The sequence below is a fragment of the Herpailurus yagouaroundi genome, unplaced genomic scaffold (assembly GCF_014898765.1).
Source record: "Herpailurus yagouaroundi ecotype Mexico unplaced genomic scaffold, PumYag 29, whole genome shotgun sequence".
Taxonomy (NCBI): Eukaryota; Metazoa; Chordata; class Mammalia; order Carnivora; family Felidae; genus Herpailurus; species Herpailurus yagouaroundi.
In genome coordinates this window covers 102214856-102234014 of record NW_024412377.1, presented here as the reverse complement: position 1 = coordinate 102234014, position 19159 = coordinate 102214856, and the positions used below count along the sequence as shown (strand labels likewise).

Here is a 19159-nt window from a genome sequence, read left to right as displayed (position 1 = left end):
CATGAGCCGGAAATAACGCACAGCCCCTCCAACTGTGTTTGTGTGTGTTACTTCTTGCCTCTAGGTCTTTGCCTGGGTGATCTTCTTTGCCGGAATTTCCTCCTCCCTTCCCCAGAAATCATTCATCTGATGTTCTGTGAAGGAACCTCTGAGACATTCACTTTGGGTGTCGCTGGGTTAATGTTTGTCTATTGGGGCAGGGGGTCAGCAAATCCACACTTTTTACTGGACTAACTGGCCACTTGCAACTGTTTTCTTCTTTCTCTAAATGGAACTACCCGTTAGGGGATGAAGTCACCGCATGTTCCAGTGAGACGAGTCTCCAGGATTTTCCGGCAACTTCGGTGGCAGTGTCAGGTAAATCCCTCATTTCTAGTCTCACTCCTGCTTCTCCTTGGCCTCTTGGCTGCACTGTCCCCACAGTCCGGCTGGAACAGCTCCTTTCAGGTTCTGGGTCTGGTTGTTTTCACTCAAAGCCAAATACACATTGTCAGTTACAAAATAACTCTTCATGCCATAGCTTTGTACACCTCCAACCGGAGGCCTGCTGCACGGCCACAAGGAGCAGAAGAAGTAAGGTTGAGAACCGTGGCCCACGGCACCATCTATTTCACAAAAATGCAGACAAAGCTGCATAGAATGTGTTAGAAAAATAGCGTAGCTTTGGGACAGCTTTGAGAGACACTGCAAGAAAACTATTCATTCATTCCAGAAGTGAACTCTAGTGGTCACTGGACCATGTTTCAGGAATCCGTCGGCTTCCAGAGAATTCTTAGGAGTGGTGCCCAACCAACACGGACTTCATCTAACTCCTTTCTTGTATTGCCCCCATTCGTTTTGGTTTTGCTTTTCTCTGAAATGAAGTTAATAGCATGAATCACCAGCCCGGCTTTGAGTAAAGAGAACCAACAAGGAGCGATAGCAGAAGGCTTATAACGCACTGCTAGAGCGCGAACGAAAAACGTTGTATGAGATCACGTCCTCGTGGGTGAACTAAAAAGGTACAATCTTCCCATTTGGCGTTGTCTTTTTGGTTGTGCCAGTGTCACCTTCTGGGCTGTCTGCCCAGCTGACAATGACCTCTTCTTACTGAGATCTATGGAGTTGGGCCTTTGACAACCATATTTATGGAACATGATTCTGGCTCCCATCTCCCACCCGACAGGGATCTTCTTCATTCCCTCACATATCCCAAGCACCTACAACAGTGACTAGAACATAGTTAGTGTTCAATAAATATTTGCCTAATTGATGAGCATGAGAATTGAGACTAAATGGAACGGTCCCTCCTGTGCTTGAGGCTGGAACTGTATGTAACCTGTGGATTCTGGAGCTGTAGGCATCGTAGGGGGCTGAAGGGTAGGGGAAGGTGGAGACGACGGACACTTGGAGTAGACGTCTGGAGGGTGCGGCTTTGGGCTGGCTCCCAACAATTCCCGAATTCCTGCTCCGAGGCCATTCTAAGGCCAAGATACAAGCCACTAGCTTTGAATAAATTCCTTTGTCTATGCTTAAACTAGCCCCAGGGCGTGAGCCCAACACAATGTAGGAAATCTGGGGGCGCCTGGGTGGCGCAGTCGGTTAAGCGTCCGACTTCAGCCAGGTCACGATCTCGCGGTCTGTGAGTTCGAGCCCCGCGTCAGGCTCTGGGCTGATGGCTCCGAGCCTGGAGCCTGTTTCCGATTCTGTGTCTCCCTCTCTCTCTCTGCCCCTCCCCCGTTCATGCTCTGTCTCTCTCTGTCCCAAAAATAAATAAATGTTGGAAATCTGGAAGCTGACCTGGCAAAATAGAGGTGTGATTAGCGGAAAAAGTTGGTCCCCCAGTACCAGAAGCCCTAGAGTTAAGATGGGTTGTGGCCATGGGGCGCCTGGGTGGCGCAGTCGGTTAAGCGTCCGACTTCAGCCAGGTCACGATCTCGCGGTCCGTGAGTTCGAGCCCCGCGTCGGGCTCTGGGCTGATGGCTCAGAGCCTGGAGGCTGTTTCAGATTCTGTGTCTCCCTCTCTCTCTGCCCCTCCCCTGCTCGTGCTCTGTCTCTCTCTGTCTCAAAAATAAATAAGACATTAAAAAAAAAAATTAAAGATGGGTTGTGGCCTCTGGAAAATTCTCCGTGAGCTAGCACAGCGCACTCCTTTCTCTCCCACCCTTCGGAACTCACAGGCGTGTTCTGACACTAACACAAGGACACTGGCTTAACACGGTGAGACGTGAAATGGTTAAGCAGTAACACACCGGTTTTCACAGAGATATTTGATAACGTTATACAGAACATACTGTGAAGCCCATACTGGAGCTCTCAAAGAAAGCATGGTCTCAAGTGGAATTATTTTTTCCCTCTCACCACAAAGCGGAGGCAAGTAACCACCATTTCTCATGGCCACAGCTCCATGGAGACACTAAGACAGACACAGCACGTTCGGCGCGGAAAGTGAGACAAGAAGCTGCAAAACCCCACATATAGCAAGTGGCCCTGCTCATTGGTATTTGGTGCCAGGCCCCTCCGCAAAGTATATCGGAAGTGGAGGAAACTTCCTAGGTTCTTGGCAATTAGGGATTAATTTACAGAGATACAGCTGATGAAGTTCTGGTATTTCAACCCTGAACTTTGAGCGTTACAAGATGACTCCTAATTTTCCGCAGTTAATACGAAATATGCCATTAAAAGGAAACACACACGCTGGTGCGGAACACAAAGAATTCGGATGACTGGGGCGCCTGGGTGGTGCAGTCAGTTAAGCGTCCGACTTCAGCCAGGTCACCATCTCGCGGTCCGGGAGTTCGAGCCCCACGTCAGGCTCTGGGCTGATGGCTCAGAGCCTGGAGCCTGTTTCCGATTCTGTGTCTCCCTCTCTCTCTGCCCCTCCCCCGTTCATGCTCTGTCTCTCTCTGTCGCAAAAATAAATAAATGTTGAAAAAAAAATAAAAAAATAAAAAAGAATTCGGATGACAAAATAAAATCCCAGACCCACTGAGGACCAAGACCTTTCCCTTAGCCACACCCGGCTTAGTATTTCACCAGCGCTAATGAGCAGCCATATGACATATTAGTGGCCGGTTTCACCCAGCTACACTGTGGTACCAAACACCTCCTCAGGCTCCAGGAGGTAAAGCAGGTTGGGTTTATTTCTCACTCCTGGAACCTGCGGGTTCCGCCGTCTGTCTTTCCCCGAGGGTGCAGACTAAAGGAGCACTTCCTGGGTGGGACTGGCGGAGGGAAGAGAGAGGGCAGAACCACACGGTGGCTTGTAAAGCTTCTGCTCACAATAGCACCCACCACTTCCACCCACACATGGCAAACGCCTCCTGCAATGGGGCAGGAAGTTCAATCTCCCTGGACGAACACTAGGGTGGGGCTGAGTCAGGAGGGGCCTTGAAGATGTTGACAGTAATTACAATATAGCTCAGCAGGGATTAGGTGTGTTTCCAGGACCACGCACTCTATTAATGGCAGTCTGATCTAGATAATTACGCTTATGTTAATTGCAAACAGTTTACAGACTCAACGCATAATGTGGGCTTGGTCATCTCTAATGACTTTGAGGCTCCCCAAAGCGTGTGTATTAAAGACTCCCTCAGCTGTTAACAGAAACCACTGGAAAGGCCGGGTGAACCCCAAACTGCGGGCACAATTCTGATAGTGGGCAAATGGCTTCCCTGGGAGCGTTTCTCAAGGTGTGGTTCATGTTCCTCCTGCAGCAGAAGGCCTTGGAGTGCAAGTTCAACATGCAGACTTTTGGGCTCCAAAGGGAATCTGAGTTTCTAGGGGCGAGGCCTGGGAATCTGCATTTAAGCCGCATTCCAGGTGATTCTGATGTAGACCACCTAGTGAGAATTGCCAGCTCAGAAAATCTGCCCTTACCTGTGCTCCCTCCTGTCAGAGAGCATTAGGCTGGACGCGGGTGTCATCATCAATTGCTGTCCCGGTGTCCGTCACGTGTGGGGGTCCAGCCAGGACTAGGAATTTCCTGGGAAGTCAGAGAGCAGGAGGCACTTTTTATGGAGGGGCTTTTAATGAGGGCCCCTACCCTTCCTTCATATACATTACAGTTTATACAGTTCACTATTTTTCTCATAAATCAACATCTGTGAGTCATTTTGTTATTTGTCTATTTTTAGAAATGAAATGTGACTATATTAAACAATGTTCTCATAAAAAACCCTCTTGTAGTAGTCACAATTGTTTGAAAACGTATATTTTAACTGCTTTTCCTCAACAGTGCACATTTGGAACAAAATCTGTGATGAAAGCTTAACCGTTAAGTTTCCAACCTGATTTTTGTGGGGTGGGCATGTTGTTAAATATTTCAATTATCGATCCCTAAGATGAAAAGTAAAATTTCTAAGTTTATATTCTGGCTCTGCCTGTGACTTTCCTGGGCTTTTTCAAAGAGAAAGAGACAGCAGTTTTCCATGTGGGATGATTTTGTTTCAGAGTTCTGTTGCAGTGACCTCTGCTCCTGCCTGGGTCATTAAATTCAATACACTTCTTCCAAGTAAGTTTCCTGGCCTCCTTGTGCCTTAACTGGGCCTGGTCGAGCACTCTAGTAACGTAGGCTGCCCCAAAGCTGCCAGCTCATTTTAGGATAGTCCAGCTTGCAAGGAGTTTTGCTAGGCTGGTCTGCTTCCCTGTGGACTTTGGGGTCATCACTGTGCTCTGGAAGAGGGGACGTTTGGGCACAAATCCCTTCAAGGTCTATTCTGTTGTTCAACCCACACCGTATATATGAATTGCTTTACAAACTTGGTTGAGCAAGAAAGTTCATGACATGGAGATCTCAAACGTTATTTTCAAGTTATTTCTGCCTTTTTGAAGCCACGTCTATTGTCAAAGTGAGGAAGTCGATTTGTTACAGGATTCAGTTGAAAGAAGTGAGAGAGAAAAAGAAGGAAGGGAAGGAAAGATATTTTTTGTACTAATTAAACTTTACTGAAAAAGAAAACAATACCAAACAAATGCACTCAAATGCTTTCTAAAGTATCAATTTTAAAGGCCTTTCTTTGCAGGCTAATGACAAGCACAATACAGGCAGACATACTAGTTTAGCATAATTGGCTGATTTTATACAGCGCTTAGATCTTTGGGTTCACAAGCATATTATTAAATCATAGACAATATCTAATGCAACTGTTTCTACAGAACTAGGAAATAAATTTCTAAGAAACCAAGATTTTATAGACCCCATGTTTTATACCCAATTCCATCAAGGGAAGGGGAAGGGAGGGACAGAAAGAAGAAGAAAGAAAAGAACAAAGGAAGGAAGAAAAGGAAGGAAGGAAGGATAAAAGGAAGGAAGGAAGGAAGGAGGAAGGGGAGAAGGAAGGAACGAAGGAACGAAGGAACGAAGGAAGGAATCCTGCTTTGTCCAGTTTGCCTCCATGTTGTTTCTGCTCTGCTGACCTGGCCTCATAGCACCTATCAACTGAACCCAAATATTCACAGTTCTGTGTCTCTCCAATGATGGGTTCTCTTTCCTATGGCTCCTAAATTCTGCAACTTGAACACAGCCAGATACATCTCATAAGATGACAACCGTCATGCCCAACAAACTTCTGGATCTCCAGGAAGTTGGCACCAAAAAGGACAGAGGGTGGCGTGAAGTCTAAACTCAACCATCATTGTCATGAGCCTCACTCGCCAGAAAGGATGTGCTCCCTTTTATACTGATCGAAAAACAACAGCTCGTTAACATGGCATCACAATGAACCGTGTGTGTGGTGGGGGGGGGGGGGGGCCAGACACTTTGCCAATGGTTTCATTTTCAGCAAATGTAGATTTAATTTAGTTTCTTGAAATGAGAATGCTTCAATATTGCCTTATGAAAGTACTCCATTCTGGTTCTCGGGCAGAGTATCAGTTCAGAAAAGCTGCCAGTGTCTCTTGCATTCCTGGTTTTGTCTGTAATTTCTAAAGACTAGTAAGTAGACATGGCACTTTACAAATACACAAAGACAAGGGCCTGGCCTTCGGTCAGAAAAACACAACCCAAATGAAAATAATCCAAGCAGAAGCAGTAACAGACAGTTTGGGGGGAGGGCACTGGCTCTGGAAAGCTAAGTTTAAAGTATTTCTATTTTTGTTTTTGTTTTGAAATGGGAGTGATTTGAAGGGAAAGGGGGCGGTCACGTCCGAGGTTTGCTCTGTGTTTAATCTACATGGGCTCGTGGTCTCGGATGGTCACTCAATTCAAAAGCACAGTTGTTCATACCGGCCCTCCCCCCCGCCCCCCCGCGCCCCCCCGCCAAGAAACTGCTTTCTATGGCAGACAACTTTTTTCCAATGGCTTTGTGGCTGACCTCAGCTCCCCAGACAAGTGTAGGCTTTAATAAGATAATTGCTTTCCGAGGCATTATGCCTCCTTCGTAGAAAAGCTTTTTGAACACAGAGCACACCTCGATTGGGAAGAGACCACACCTGAAGTCACAGCCCTAATTGATTGTTTTATTTGCCTTCATCAGAAAGCTCTAGCGACTGCATCAAGCAAAAGTCAGGCATATTGAACTTCCTAGAAACAAGCCAGTTCCCCGGCACTGTGGCATAGTCACTTAATCCAAGACATATTTTTATGCAAACCTCAAGCTATAACCCACATATGGTGGCAGATCATTATCCTAAGACTCTAAATTGAACCAGTTATATAGTTGGAGGGGGATCTATCATAATCTGGAAAACTTTTCTTTTTACTGGTCTATTTTAACAAGTGTAAGGAGGAAATAAAACTCAAAAAGCATAAACTGTTTTACATTTTGAATTGAACTTTGAAAAAAATGGAAATACTCCAAAATAAAGACATACTGGCAAAGGGAGAGGGAAAGATATAGACAGAAATAAAGGAGACTATGTGGAAATATAAAGGTCTGTTACTGCTTTTACATTTCCTGATTTAGTTAAGTTAAAACGGCAGGATACACAATTATATAGAGATACTATCCCTAATGAAAGGGAGAGAGAGAGAGGGAGAGAGAGAGAGAGAGAGCACCAGAGAGAGCCAGAGACCCAGAAAGAGAAATGCAAAAGACTTAAATGAAATGGATCAAAACAGACTCCAGTGACTAGCCCTGGGAACTGGAATCAGAGATAACTTTCATTCTGTTTGGGGGCCTTTTTGTGATTTCCAAGCTCCTTCCAATGAGCATGTTTCTCTTTAATGTAAAAAAAAAATAATAATAATAATCAATAAAATATGTTTAAAAAATTGCTTCTGATTCAAGATACAAAGATCTTGAACTCCATATCTGAAGACATAAGCTGACAGACTTCAGGGTTATTAAAAGTGGAGTTTCTCTTTGTGCTAGTATATCCCTGGGGCCCAAAGGATCAGGGAGCGCACACACACTCCCACACATTTTGTATACAGCTCACAGGGAGGAATAAAGACTTCTCCGTCCTAAACATATTTTCACAGTTCCAATGCCCCAGGCTGCAGTAACGGATGACAAAATAAAGGGCTCTTTACTGCTGACTTATGGCAAATTATTACTTTGTCATCAGTGGACACTGTCTACAAGGTCAATTCCAACTGTCACGGTACATTGCTTTATACCTTATGTGTGCTACCCAATGTGAGCCTAACCCAGTGGAAGCTGATGTGCTAGGTTGCTGGCTTTCATTGTATCGGTTGTTTCAGGAGCCGTGATCTCCAGATTCTGGGCCATTCTCACGCCTGGAAGAGGGAGAGCTCGGAGAGCATCCAGAAATTTGCTCCAGGCATCTTGTTCCATCCACATCAGGAAGCTCGCTGCACAAGGTCTTCTCTGCAGACATTTCTGTTTCCTTGGCATGTGTCCTTTGGATCGCTTTGTGGGTAAAAGGTACCCTTGGAGGCAGCCTCCAGATAGTTATTCTGGCCCGCTGCCTAAAACTGTGTGCTGCATTTGTTCCTCTATTTGAAGACCCTTGAAGCAGAGGTTTAGTTAGGTGACCAAGATCCTTTCCACAGAAATGCAAATGCCTCAGACAGGGTTACGAGCCATCCGCCATTCTGACCTGAGCACAAATTTGTTCAATCAGGTGTCTAATACCTAAACAGCTAGACTGAGGAGTGAGAGTTGTGATGATCTGTAAAGGGAGCAAAGTGGCAGGGAGGGCTAGAAGGACACAGCTTGAAGATTAAGGAAGCAGGTGGGCATTCTGGGGGTGAAGAAAGAGGCAGGCTTAGGGAACTAAGGAGCAACTCCCCCCTCGCCTCAAACCTCGAGACCACCTTCCTCCTTCCACTTAGCTTTCTTTCAGCTGTTCACTACTATTCCCGCACTACACGCTGCCTCTGCCCCTGCGGCCACCTGAACCCTGCCCACCCAGTCTACCCTCGTCTCCCACTGCCCTTCCATCTGGTGCCAAGTCTTCTGCCTGCTGGATCCCACCTCCAGTGCCTTCCGAGCAACCTCAGTCTAGCTCGAGCGACATTGTGACAAAATGCATTGGAAACATTGGTTATTGGCTTATTTGACCTTTCTAAAGCCCTTGACCCTAGTGAGCTCTGTCTGCTTTCTTGGATCTTTTTTCTTGGCTTCTTTGGTCCTACTCTCCTTGGGTGACTGGCTCCCTTCTCACTAGCCTCATGCAGATGCCTCCCATGTCTGTACTCTAAGCCCAGACCGCCCTCCTGAGCTGCATATCCCTACCCAACTCTCTACACAACCACCTACATCTCACAGACCTGTCAGTCAACATTTCCAAAATGGAAGCCATCACATTCTCCCCCTACCCCCATCAGCCTGCTGTCTCACATACTGTGGACTCTGTCTACAAAGATGCCTCTGATTGGAGAGGGCTTCTTTCCCCCTTGACCCTCTGATCCCCCTCACTTAGCTAACCATTATTCACCCTTTAGGTCTCATGTTAGATGTCACCTCTTCTGGGAAGCCTTCCTTCATACCTCAAGTCTGAGTCAGGGGCTCCTATGATTTCAGAAGTTCCCACTTATAATTCTTTATTAAATCATCCATCTTCCCCATTAAAATATTTGCTCCCCAAGGGCAGGGATCTTTCAGTTTTGCCCATGACAACCCTTCACCCCAGCATGATGTCTGGCACACAGGATACTCAATAAAAAATGCATTTATTTGAGGGGCGCCTGGGTGGCTCAGTCAGTTAGGCATCAAACTCTAGCGCAGGTCATGATCTCACACTTCGTGGGTTTGAGCCCTACGTCGGGCTCTGCACTGACAGCTCAGAACCTGGAGACTGCTTCAGATTCTGTGTCTCCCTCTCTCTCTCTCTGCCCCTTCCCTGCTTGTCCTCTCTCAAAAATAAATAAATAAACATTTTTTAAAAACGCATTTTCTTGAGGAAATGAAACATCCATTTCCAACACTCAGGCACCCAGCAAAGGTGGAAGTGTCACTTTTCTCTGCCTAGTCTCCTGTCCCCATAATTCCTGTTCAGAAGGTTGGGGCTCCATTACCCAGGTGAGCATCCTTTGACCTGCTCCTTAGCTTAATCATGGGCTGTGTAGCCTTATGTGTGCCCATCCCACATTTTTTCCACCATGTATAACAATTTTTTTTTTTCTATGAGAAAATGTATTCTTAGTTCCTAACGCTGGCTTCAAATGAGCTTTTGTACTAAGTTGAGTACTATCTCCACCACATGTAAATATGGATCACTCAGCGCAAACACATTCTATGTTGGTTTTTCCAAGTAAAATAAATAACCTTGCCACAGGATAATTCTTAAAAGCAATTTGGTTTATGTCTTAGTCTTTGTTTTCCTTTTTGGAGTCCAACTCTGCTGAAGCAAAAATGCTCCATTCCAATAGGGTCATTTCAAAAATTCATTTTTGAAGTTCCAAATGCTCCACAGTTTTTCCTTTTGCTTTGGCTGGTTAGGAGGATTTTATAGGTCCAAATACATATACTTCTACGCTGTAATTAATGCTTATGGCTACATTATGAGAGAAACAAATAGTTTATTAAGTTTATACAAAGGAGTCATATGATGTCCCAACTGTAGCCACAACACACAGCATCCTGAACTACAGGCCATCTGTTTGTCTCTTTCAAAAGGTTGGGTATGGCATTTTAGCAGCAGATTTGAAAATAACAGAGCCACACTCACCACCATGTTGGCAAAAGTCATCTTCATTTTGTTCTCTGGGGTAGACAACTATATGGACTATAGGTCACAGGCCAGGACCCTGTCTTATTTCTCCATGTCCCTGCGATTTCTCCCCTCTATCCTCTGTGGATCCCAACTGAAGATTTCTCTTTAAATCTCCGATTGATCACGATGATGAAAGAGGGCTTCCAGTTCCCTTTATTCAACTGAGGATTTCCTGTTTTGTCTTCTGTGGCCCCCTGCATCATGCTGAATGTAGTGAGTGTCCCATCACTATTGAAATCAGTGCTACTTGGTGCGGTCCAGGGATCAGCTGCATTAGGCTTACTTGAGAGCTTGCAAGAAATGAACATTCTCAGGTCTCTTACTAAACCTACTAAATCAGAATCCCTGAGTGGGGGAGGGGCCAGAAATCTGGAGGTTGACCAGCTCTCCAGGGGATTCCTACACTGTGAGAACCACTGTCTCAACTGCTAGCTGAATGAAAGAAGGGGCAGTGGTGGGGGATTATTTGTGCTCTTTGTAGTTCCCAACGGAGAGGGAATCAAATACCCAGGTAACAAGGTTCTCCTGGCCGAAGAGACAGCAAGTCTGCCTGAAGTCCTACACAGATAATTATTCAAAATCAGCAGCGAGGACTAAGGACCAAGCTTTACCCACTGGGAGCTTTCTCTTAAAAGTCCCCAAGTTTCTGTTCTTTCCCCCCACGGCGCCCCCAGCCCCATAACCACTTTGCAGCAACCAGTCTGATGCGCTCACTGCCTATCTAGGCCACAGCTTCACCTTTGCCTGTACCCATTTGTAGGTTCCTGAATCTCCAGCCATCTAGAAATGACCAGCACCCCCTTCCAAGGCTGGGCTCTGCCAGTGAACACTGGATACGTGCAAAGTTTCATTAACCACCAGCCCCCCAACCTCTTCTGCCCACTGCTGCCCATGGCCTGAGGAATCCTGTCTTGGTGACTGCCTGACCCACAGCTGGGCACACAGCCACCAAAACTCAGAAAGCAATAGGCCCCTTCCGCAGTCTCTGCTCTAACAATTTTCAAACTGTTTAGAACACCTCCACAGAAAATAAAAGCAGTGTTTTATTCCTGTGAATGCATTTTGAAGTTAAAAAGAACTTAAATTATAGGCTATCCCGTGAGTATAATAAGGCTCTTTTAACCACCCCCCCAAACTGAACTTAGGTGGATAGGATCAGTCAGGTCTGCCTCTGCACCTAGTCTCTCTCTGGACTAGTTGGTTGCACAATATTGAGAAGAAAAAATGTGCACTCAGATAAGTAGTTGCACATGGTAACAATTGGGTGTGGTTTTTTTTTTTTTTTTTTAAAGATAACTTTCTTTGCAACCTCGGGGTACTGTTCGATTAGACAGATGGCAAGACAGCTTTATTACAAGGTTTCCCCGCAAAGAGGTGTTTATACGGCCTCATAATGAACACGTCGGCAGTCCTTAGCGGGTTAAAATTTGGCACATGTCATATTTGATTGTGTCTGTTTTTTTATATACAGTTGGAAAAACACTTTAATGAAATTTAAATCAAATGTCTGGAAACTCTAAAAGCCTTTGCAGCCCTCGGGGCTCTACGCAGCTCGAATCACTTCACAGATGACAGACCAAGATGAAGTCACTTACTCAGGTCCGATGGCTTTTTGGTGTCAGGGCCGGCTGCATCTCAGGTCGCCTGACTCCTGTGTGCCCGTGGACATCCGAGACCCCACGCAGACGCCGAGCGCCTTGTGCTCTGGGCCGAATCTTCCAGAGCGGGAGCTCTGTTTATCCTGCTTAAATGAATTACAGAATGGAATTTCCCCAGAGCCATCTCTCATCTGCAGCCGGAGGGTGCCGGGCCGGGAGGGCTGCACAGGAATGAAGATCCTGCTACGCGACTCTGCCTCTTCCTGGTGTCTGACCATGAGCCGGCACACGCAACACGCAGTCCTCTTAAAACAACACGGTTTTCCTTTCCGGCAGCCCGGGTTTGGCGCGCTCACGGAGCTCTGCTCGGCTATGCTTTCATCAGGCCGCGTCCCAGAAAGCACTTGCTCATTTAGATGAAGGGCATCTGGCACGTGCTCAATTTAGCTAACAAAGATATCACTCCAGCAATGAGCGGGGAAGGGCAGGGAGACAGGGCAGAAAGATGGCGGGGGGGGGGGGGGGGGCGGGAGGAAAAGCAGATCCATCCTGGCATCCACGGCTCATCTCGGAGACCACAGGCTGCATCGCACAGACCCTTTGCCCCAGGAGCTCGCTGGTCTGAGAACAGCAACCCGGGGAGCAAGCCTTAACAGGGTGAGGGCAGAGGGTTCTCGAAGATGGGACTGCTCTAGCAGGGTCGCCGCCTGATGGAAGGAAGGTCGCAAACCCTTTTCTGTACTTCGGCAGCCTGTGGCTTCTCTTCGGGAGAACTTGCCACAGCCTGTGATGGGGGGATCGCCCTCTGCTCAGAGCTGAAACTCTGCCCACCTCCACACAGCTTTGGGGATTAAACACGTTTCAGGCATGTCTGTCATCAGGAGAGAGAAATTCAGCCACGCAGGCCCCAGACCGCTCACCCAATAAAGCCCCTCGGGTCTCCTAGCAACTTGCGGAGCTTGGATTTTTCCAACTACTTTTGCAAGGTGGAATTTAATTTTAAAAAATAGGAGGCCCTGTCGGTAAGACCAAAAGGGCTGGAACACAGAGGTTTAGAGGACGCGGATCCCTCTAAGTGCCCCCCATTTTATGAGGAAAACTAGCCCGGGGCTGATGATTTATTCTTTACTTCCTGTTAGAATTAGAATCAAATGGATTGCTTTAATATTTTTGTCTCTCACAAAGAAAAGTAATAAGTCTAAAAAGGCTGCATGCTGCTATGTTCAAGCCTAACCTTTCTCACATAATCACCCCACAGAAGATACTGCTGGTTGCTTCCCCAGTATAGGTTCTCTGCTCCCTTGCCAGAAGAAATGACTGGCAATGTGCTCAGGTGAAAATACTCACATCCCCAGACTCCTCTACACATTGGAGCAGCCGTGTCACCCAATTTGGCCTAATGACCTGTAAGCAAAGTCTACAGGATGCGGGCTTCTGATGAAAATAGACTCGGATAATATAGGAATTTTGCATGTCTTTTTCTCTTCTTCTTGGTAGGAATGATGGCTGGAGGCTGGGCAGCCACTCTGCAACCATGAGGATGAAACCCACACACGACGAATGGTGGAAGAAACAGCCAAAGGTCCGGAGGTCCTTGATGCCTACCTTCAACATTTGTAACAGCTCTTCATGGCTTGTCTCAAAACTTCTCCTTAACTAAGCAAAATAAAATCCACTTGGTTAAGACTTTGTGTTTTGATTTCTCTTACATGCAGCGAAACGCACTTCTAACCAATACTCTTTCAAAGCACAATCTTCACACCATCACAAGGAATGCTCCTGTCCGGCTCATAGAACAAGATTCTCTTTCCTCATTTCACAACATGAGGGAATTGAGGCAGGTGGGAAGTCATAAAGTGAGCAACTTCCCTTTTACGGAATCAAATTCTGCCTCTCAGCCCTTAGCTTCTGAAACCTCTCAGCAGTGTTTGAGCCACTGGCTACTTCCTCTCCCTTGAAATTTTCTCCGTCTTTACTTCTGTGATACTATGTTTCCATGCTTTGTTGGCCCACTTTCTAGGGTATCTGAAAGGCTATATAAGATTTTAACAGGGCACAGGTGGTGGAGCTAAGGGTTTAAAATCCTTAGGTCGAATGTAAAACTAACCCTTTAATCCCTAAGGGTTGAATCAATGGAGTTTCAGTCATTTCCAAATTATTTTCCCATGTTTACTCTATAGGTACTTAACTGTCCTTTAGATGGTAGGTCATTTATTCGTTCAGTGAGTTTTTATTATGTGACTGCTGTGTGCCAGGTCTGTGAAAAGTGGTGTAAAAACAAACCCTAAGGGTAAGGAGTTCTCATCTGAAACAAACTGGGTAAACATGATTTCATTTTCAAACTGATAGAGGAAGGACATCATTTGCATACTCACACTGAAAGGATTATTTCCGGGTCGAACACAATATGTGTTAGGCAGCAGCTCCCCCTGGCATCCTTCCTCCTGAGAGGGAGGGCATTACACCCAGGCCCAGACTGATAGCTCCTCACAGCCCCTAGAGGGGGTTCTGGGGGTTCTGCTCCCGAATCTGCTGAATCTGTCTTCTCTGGGCAGTCTGTGAGATGACATCCCCAGAACGTTTCCCGCCTTCTCTGATTAAACCCAAGCACTCCAAAGTGAAATGTTTAGGGAAAACAAAAACAAAACCAAAAACAACCCAACCTACAAATGTAAGGAATTGCTCATATAACCTTGCTCCTTTCAGAGCCTGGACCTCTCACCCTTGTTCTCTCCCCCTTGGACAGGCACAGTACAGTGTTGCACTTGCAAAAATACTGGGGTGATCTGGGAGAACTCTTCCCTATACACAGAAATGGGTGTGATGGTGTCCAGTCTCAGAATCCTTTACTCCTTGCAAAGCTACAAACCTACCGGTAGCTTCCCTCCTGGGACAGTAAAAGAGGCTGCCTTCCTCCTCTTTATGACCAGTCCTGGTGCCTGTTCTTGATTCTACGCCCTGCCTCTTCCTGGGTCTTCCTCCCATTGGTCTTCCTCTTTCCTGTATCTTCGACCTCTCTTCTTTGTGACTAGCTCTTTTTCATCAGCATTTAAACACACTCAAAATCTCTTCCAGTTGCAGGAACATATGGAATGGATTGATTGTGTTATAAATTTTGGATGAGGATGGACCTCTGAGCTGTTCAGTTGCTTCTTGTACATCTGAAAAAGTGCTGGGTCTTCTGGGGGTTGTAGGCCCATTAGCAGATCACTTTTGTACTGAACATTCTGCAACATTTTTTCAGTTACTGGCACCAGATCACTCCCTCGGTGGACAAGCACTCTAGCTTCTCTGGAAAGGCCTCTGATTCCCCATGTGTGGAATGTTGCTCCTCTCGCATTACTGAGCGTGATGGGCAGAATGGATGGTGATAGAAGCTGCTGGAAGGCTGTGTACCACACACCATTTCCTCCACTCTGACATTTCCTTGAACACGAGTCTTCAAGACATGTTGGTTCCATACACCAACAATCCCTCAGCAGGGGCTGAGGGGATGTCTGTGTATCTAGTCCACTGTAAACGAGGGCACTTAAATGTGTGCTTTATGTCTAAAGATCAGATGAATAAAAGGGCAGTGTTAGGAAAAGTGGCTGAAAAATTCATAAAAGTTAATTCTATTTTCCTTATAGAGATGTCCGTTAGTATTTTTTGAAATCATCCTTCAGAATTAAAAGACGAATTTCTTCACTTGAATCCATATGAAGGAAATCTGATACATTAAAACAAAAAACAGAAAACAAAAACCAACCTTGTTCCTTTACCCGGAAAGCCAGCTGCATCTTGCTGGGACTCCTTAGCTGTGGAACATGCAAAACGACAGCGCCTGAGGTGGGCTTCATTCAGGTGAAAGCTGCTGGGGGCTTTCAGGCGGACAGGAATAAAAATTTGGGTTAGAAGTTGGCCAAGCTACAGGGTTTTTGAAGAACCTAGATAACCTCCATTTCCCAGGGGCGTGGTCTCAAGTCTCATCTGAAACGGGAAACTGCCTGTAGGACCTCCCCATCCAACATCATCACCGAGTGCTCCACCACGCCCCCTCTCCCACCAAAGGATGCCAACCCACAGCCTGGCAAACCCCACCTAAGCGGGTCTGCTAATGTGTTCGATTGTGTTGAAAGTCAAAACGGAGGTCTGAGCAAACAATTCACTTTGAAAGACACCGGGAGAAGCCCGAGAGAAGATCCCCTGCAGTCTGTTACAGATAGAGGAGGGGACAGCTTTGGACAGCACGCTTGTTTATTCGTGTCTCAGGTGGGGGTGGGCGAGCGCATCTGTGGGCGATCTTTCGGCCTTTGTCCAGATGTGAGTGCGGGCTTTGTTGATAACGAGTGACTTTGACGTTGAGGTCACAGTGTGTGCACAACCTCTGGTGTATGTTTGTCTAGGCTGAAAGGACACACTGGTGTCTGTTCGCACACATTATCTTGACCCTTTCCTGTAGCCACTCGGTGCGCTTGGAAGGGAGAACAGCTCCTTGAATGTTTTTCATGCCTTTTCCTGTGTGCTCCTCCCACGCCTACTCAGGCCTCTCCCGGTACATCTTGATCTCCATCTACCCGTCTCACTGGATTCTGGACCATGCCACCCCCTTTGCAAGTTCTCCTTTCTGGATCAAGCCACTCAAATCCACTTTTTTTTTTTGATGCCAGGGGTGGGACTGACTTGCTTTAGGTTTTGACAGTAAGAAACCCTGTTGGTTCTCGCACTCCCTAGTGCCTATTTCCCACATGGAACTTTCCTGGGGCAGAGGGAAAAAAGAATCCGATTCCTTTTGCTACATAAATAGATGCGACACTCAAACTCAGAGAATTTCTTGAACATTTGTGGGCTTGTGTAATCACCTCTGAAGTCCAAGTCACTAAAGCTTTCTGATTAACTACTTGTATGCAGTAACTTTAATGCCTTAAAAAAAAAAAAAAAAAAAAAAACACGAAAAGAAACAAAGAAATGAAATACTTCGCAGTCCCGGCAACCTACTGAGATTTACTAAGATTCTGGGGAGGATTACTTCCCTCTGATGACATTGAGGCCTTTGCTTTGTCAAGAACTGCTGGCAGCTGAGGGTTTCGCAAACGGAATTCAGAAGGAAGGAAAATATTTCGTGATGGCATCACTCTGAGCCAAGCACAGCATTCGCTAAATGGCTGCCCTGCAGGGTCAGCATGGACACAACCACGGGCGGCATTTACCAAATCTGTCAACAGAGGGCAAGGGGGTGCCGGCACAGAGGACGCTGACCCCGTCACCGGTGTTTGTAAGTGACAACCACCCTGCAAATATCAGCCCATGGGATGACTGCAGCGCTGAAGCAGTGCGAATGTGAGGGAACGTGAGGGTAGGGAGATCGTGGGACATTCCTACAGAGGGTTGGGGCGGGAGGGGTTTTTGGCAGAACCGAGGGTCTCAACCCAGTCCTGCTGGTTTGGAAGAGAAGTGGGTTTTCTATGTAAACTGACCCCTGGGGCTGGGAGAAGAGAGAACAGAAACCTTAGCCAGGGAGGGTTTCTGACCTAGACGCAGTTCAGCCCAAGGGGAGCTGCAGAGCTGGGGTGGGGCTCCCTGACTCGTCAAACTGCCCAGTGGGCACCAGCCTGGGTGGAAACGAACAAGTCAGTTGGCCCGTGAAACAGTTCTCCTTCCTGCCGGCCATGCTGAGGGGATTCTGCCCCTAGGTAGCGTAGTCAGTCCCCCGGGCTATCCCCAGACACAGGTAATGGCTTGGCTCCGGTGAGAAATGGCTGGCTTCATGTTTCCCCCCAGTATGACTTCCTGTACATCCGCGAGGGGCCCTGCCCACTCCCCTGCAGAGCTCGGGAGCTGAGCTGAGAAGGAAAAAACAAGGCTGATTCATGTTTGTGATTAACTTCTCACCGAATGCTGTAATCCCAGACGCAGAACGGGCCCAGCTGTCACGGCTTGGCTGGGGACTCCGCTCTCCGAGGAAGGGCTGGTGGCCTCGGGTCCTGCAGCAAGCCCGCTCCAGCCAACCTGCCATCGCCACCCTCTGACGGCTGTGTCTCAGATGTCACCCCCCTTCTGGGCCCCTTCTTCTGCCTCCACGGTCGGATCTCTCCCTTCACATAACCTTACGGCATCCTCCGTGCCTCCTTCACGGTACTTGCCTTTCCCACACCTTGACTCGAGGGGGACAACCACCTTCCCCTTCTCGGAGGTGCCCAGCCGGATACCAGGCACAGGTGAGGACTCAGGAAACCACAAAAGAACGGAACAGCATGGGATGACCTCCCTGAAAGACTGCACTGGACAGAAGAGAAGCCCAAAGCAAATTCCAGCCTCTCGTCTGCAGCTCAGCTGGCCTGGGCTGGGGCGGGGGGGGGGGGGCCGGGGGGGCAGTGTGCAGTGTAGACGTGACCTCCCTCTGCTTTTCTCAACAATAATCCCAGCCCCTTGTTATGATAAACTACTTGCTCCTTGCTCGGCAGTACATTCAGGAACTGGACTTCTGCCAAGGAAAACTCAGGAGCAATGGTAGGGACTATTGAAATAAATTAATGGCCTATGATAAATACAGGAAAAACAGTGCTAGGTAATACGCTTATACACCAACAAGAATCACATGGTTATTTGAGAGGAAGAGTTTTTACATAAATATGTATGATTTTAAGTAATAAGGCTGATTTTTTTTTTAAACAAAAAAGTAATTCACAACCTATTTAGCAAAGTAAATACTGGCCCTTCAAAGTTGACAGCAATAACGCAGAATGCTATGACTGCCTAAAAACAGCCCTGTTCTTTTTGGAGGTCTTCAGGGCTAGTCCAGGAGGGACATCAGATACATGACTTCATAGTTACGCTTTTTGGCTTCAAGTAGCAAATGAGATCACTCACCCTGATTATTGGCCTGATTCGCCAGACGTGGCTTTGAACTATTTTTGACGTTTTCCAAAATTTGAACCCACCTTCAGAAAAACAAGCCTTTGCTGCTTCGCAGGCATGCAAAAAAAAAGAAAGTACTGTAAGTTCTGGAGTTGCAGAGAAAGATTCCAAAGCTGTTGTGAGCGAGAAAAATGTCAGCGTCAACCTCACAGGTAACCACTGCAAGCATGCAAGTTCTAATTTCTTTGTTTGGAGATCTGTCATGTCACTTTAGAATCAGACTTCATACTTGCTCCTCTGCGGAGACTGTCATCAGGTTCCGTTTGCACGAGATAGTTGACCCGCATCAAGGAATTTCAACTTTGAATACCAGACCGGCTATGACATTTGGATCAGTGGGAGCCTCTGCAAATCAGTACAAAAACCTGAGCAGCCCACACAGGTGTTTCCCCAGCTGGCCACCCTGTAGGAGACACATGGCGTGAAATAACTAAAAGCAGCCTTTTTACTTCTAACCTGGCGTCAATCATCCTGACTCGATTTTGAGGGGGTTAGCATGTGCGGGAGTGACTGGGCTGGCCCCAGCATCAAACAGCTAAGTGATAACCTTGCTGCTCTCCGTG

The 19159-nt window shown here is 46.9% G+C and overlaps 2 long non-coding RNA genes across 2 annotated transcripts; one reads left to right on the top strand and one right to left on the bottom strand.

The window, feature by feature from the left end:
* The first annotated feature begins 218 nt into the window (after positions 1–218).
* LOC121014623 (uncharacterized) lies at positions 219–13386 on the top strand. The gene is made up of 3 exons (XR_005783313.1): positions 219–357; positions 7625–7808; positions 13197–13386. It is a non-coding gene; the product is annotated as an uncharacterized LOC121014623 (long non-coding RNA).
* Positions 3411–13104, bottom strand: LOC121014628 (uncharacterized). Its single transcript, XR_005783318.1, has 2 exons — positions 11697–13104; positions 3411–3964 (listed from the first exon to the last, which is right to left on the bottom strand). It is a non-coding gene; the product is annotated as an uncharacterized LOC121014628 (long non-coding RNA).
* Positions 13387–19159: the final 5773 nt, after the last annotated feature.